Here is a 3,713-nt window from a genome sequence, read left to right on the forward strand (position 1 = left end):
CTATGAATTTCCCTCCTGCCTCCATATTTACCAGCTGTGTGTGATACTGGAGCTGTTATGCAGCTACTCTGTGCTTGTTTCCTCACATGTAAAATGGTAAATGTACCAGTAGTACCTACATTATAGGTTGGAGAATCAAAGAAACACAGAAAGTCATGGAAAGAATTAAAAACCATAATAGAAAGTTGACTATATGATTGTTGTCATTTCTAGTTACTGGTTGAAAATATTTGAATTCTATTACAAACTCATTTTTCTGCAGTGTGATATAAGGAAAATTCCTTACCTCTCTGACTTCAGGTCTCCCAATTATAAGATGGTGACCATATTTACATTAGACAAAGATAGTATCCCATTTAATACTGCCCTTAAGAACTAAGCAAGTCAAAGGACCCTGAAAGATCTTTCTTAGGAAGCAGAGTTCAACAATAATTTTACAAATTTAGGTTTGTATTAGTGCATTAATTCTTAATTTTGAGGCAGTACTCTAGGTTAGGTTTTTAAATCAGCAGCAAGGTGTACTGATCTGCCCTACCATCAAGCTTTGTTGGAGCTTCACCTATGTTTTGAGTCTGCTGTCTCTAGAACTCTACCCAAAACTTTTTATTTTTATATTTCCTCTAACTCATTGTTTAAGGGAGACTTTTAAAAACTTCAGTGGGAAAGAGGCCTTTTTGGATGTTAACTGTTTTTATTATTTCTGTGCTGGCAGCCTCACTGATGTTGGGCCTTACTTGTTATTTAGATGTTAGGGGTGTCTGCCACTTTTATCTCTAAGGAAGATGTTCTTCTTCTTTTTTTTTTTTAAATAAATAAATTTATTTCTTTATTTTTGGCTGCGTTGGGTCTTCGTTGTTGCACGCAGGTTTTCTCTAGTTGTGGCGAGCGGGGGCTACTCGCCATTGTGGTGCATGGGCTTCTCATTGTGGTGACCAAGGAAGTCCCCCAAAACTTTTAATACAAAATATCTGAGAGTTTTTATTTATTTATTTTTTGTATCTGTAGGTTTCAAGAGCTTCACAGTAATTCTTGATTTGGCCCCAGCCAGAGCTGGGCTTCCCAGAGCTAGAGAGGAACTCTGCCTCCCAAGCACTCAGATCCTTGGATGCCTCATAACAGATGACAGACTCCTGTGCTGGTATGTTTTTGCAACAGGGAGCACCCTGCCAATTGGCTAGGGAGGTTCCTCATGCTTTGCAGTCTATTTATAACTGGAGGTTTTTTTGCCTTAAAAAGAGGTCTTTGTGGGCTTCCCTGGTGGCACAGTGGTTAAGAATCTGCCTGCCAGTGCAGGGGACACGGGTTCGAGCCCTGGTCTGGGAAGATCCCACATGCTGCGGAGCAGCTAAGCCCATGCACCACAACTACTGAGCCTGTGCTCTAGGGCCCGTGTGGCACAACTACTGAGCCCACATGCCACAGCTACTGAAGCCCACGTGCCTAGAGCCTGTGCTCTGCAACAAGAGAAGCCACTGCAATGAGAAGCCCGCACACCGCAACAAAGAGTAGCCCCCGCTCGCCACAACTAGAGAAAGCCCGTGCACAGCAACAAAGACCCAACGCAGCCAAAATAAATAAATAAATAAATAATTTTTTTAAAAAAAGAGGCCTTTGTGTATATGTATTTAATGTGTAAGAATGCATAATCTTTTTTTAATACTGAGTTTATTTCACATGTATATTTTTGTCTCTCCACCATTTCCATTTGTCTGACCACCACTACTACTATGTCCTATCATAACATTCCATACATACTTAAAACCAAGCAAAGTGTGGAGTTCCACCTTTAAAAACTAAACAGACAATTTGGACAACACATTCTTGGCAATGGAACCTGGACAACATTTATCAGACATGGTAGGAGAAGTTCTCACTCTGCATTATAAAAAGAACAGCAAGATATCAACTGTTACAGAAATGAAATAAGACGGAAAAATTTAACAAACTGTTTAAACTATTTTCTTAAAGAGACTTACTCCACTGCCAGAGATCTTGAGTAGCCTCCTGGTGAGTCATCTGGAAACAATTCTTCACATAATTGATGAATTTGGCTTCCGCTTTGGGAAGGGAACCACCTTTTTCTATACTTGTTTGCATTTTTGCTTTAATGTCTTCTACAGAGCTAGGTCCTTTTGGTGTTTTAGGATTTTTTTCCTGTTTTTTGAAGGATTCTTGACCTTTTGATCTTGGTGTTGATGGTTTTGAGTCTTTTCCATTCTGGTTTGACTTTTGTGCATTTTTGGCTGGAGTATCTCATACAGACTTCTTTACTGGAGATTTTTCTTCAGCTTCTTCATCATTAAAGTCATCATCATCATCGTCATCTTCATCATCATCTTCATCTTCATCAGCAGCAAGTTTTACTTTTTTCTGTGGAAACTTGCTACCACTTCCAGGGGCAGAATGCTTTCTAGGTATACTTGGGAGTTTCACATCCTCCTCCCCTTCATCTTCTGACTCTGCATCTTCCTCCACAGCTACTAAGTGCTGTCTACTAATACGCACAGGCCCTGAACCACACTTCAACCATAAGACCACAGGTGGTGTTATTTCAAAGCCCCCAAGGGAAACCGTTGGCTGCACAGACATTTTCAAAGTTGCCAGTGTTACTTTAATTGGGCTGCCTTCATAATTCATCTTCTCTGCTCTGGCAATGTGCAATTCATCCTTTGCACCAGTCCCTAAACTGACCGTTCTTGAAGATAACTGGTGCTCATTTTCATCATTATCCACCTTACAGTGATAATCTTTGTCGGCCTTTAGTTCACAACTGAAAAGATAGTTCTGGGTCCTCAGGGGGGCTCATGTCCATGTCCGTCAAATCTTCCCTGGGTTGGTGGCACACACTTAGGTGGGAGAGAAGGTGGATGGAGATAAAAGACCACTGTTCCAGGGAACAGTTGATCAGGACAGAAACACACCAGGGAAAAGCAGAATGCATAATCTTTAATTAATAACTGATGGAGCCTCATATGAAGGGTAATAGGTTTTTGTTTTTAAATCTAGCTTCAAATGCTAAATTAACAGTGTGGGTTAACATGCATCAGGATAGCCTCATTGGTTTTGACTCTAATACTTTAAGGTCTATGATAATTGGCTGGACCAGTGTGTGCATTTGCTAAGTCAGTCATCTTCTATATAACGTAAATTAAGAGTATACTGAAACATTTAAAAGGCTTAAAAGAACTGCCTTTAAGTAACTTATAAACAACAACTAAAAAACTCGTTATAATTTACTCTTATCTATTCATCACATCTTTTCTTGAGAGGAATCAGAGACTTAAGAAGTTGACAAGGCTAATCTTCAAATCTGAGTTCTTGGCATTCTTTGAAAAGAATGGTCTTATCAGGTACTTATCTTCGGCCCAGGCTTCTGTTTTCCACCCAGTCCCCCATCTGCCATGTCCTGCTTGGCTGCTGTTTAAATTTGTTATTCATGTAAAGTATTTGAGAGCTAGTCTATGCTGATTTGCAGATGTCCAGTTTTCCTCAGGCTGTTTATCTTCTTCTGTAGTGTCTGGGAAATCTGCTTTCTGTTTGTTGTGTTGGGTTAAAAGTAAACAGTCGGGAGGGTGACAGCCTCTCATATGACTTTCCTTCATGCCTAGGAAACACTTCTGGGACAGCCCTCCCCAGTTACTCCAGTCTGGAGCCATACAAGCAAGAACCCAGGGTCCTGACCCCCATCTCCTTCTCCCTCAACCCACACGCTC

The 3,713-nt window shown here is 40.6% G+C and overlaps 1 pseudogene across 1 annotated transcript; it reads right to left on the minus strand.

The window, feature by feature from the left end:
• Positions 1–1,665: 1,665 nt before the first annotated feature.
• LOC309809452 (nucleophosmin-like) lies at positions 1,666–2,812 on the minus strand (annotated as a pseudogene). The gene has a single exon. The product of its transcript is annotated as a nucleophosmin-like (transcript).
• Positions 2,813–3,713: the final 901 nt, after the last annotated feature.

The sequence above is a fragment of the Mesoplodon mirus genome (assembly GCF_964341445.2).
Source record: "Mesoplodon mirus genome assembly, chromosome: 8".
Lineage (NCBI taxonomy): Eukaryota > Metazoa > Chordata > Mammalia > Artiodactyla > Ziphiidae > Mesoplodon > Mesoplodon mirus.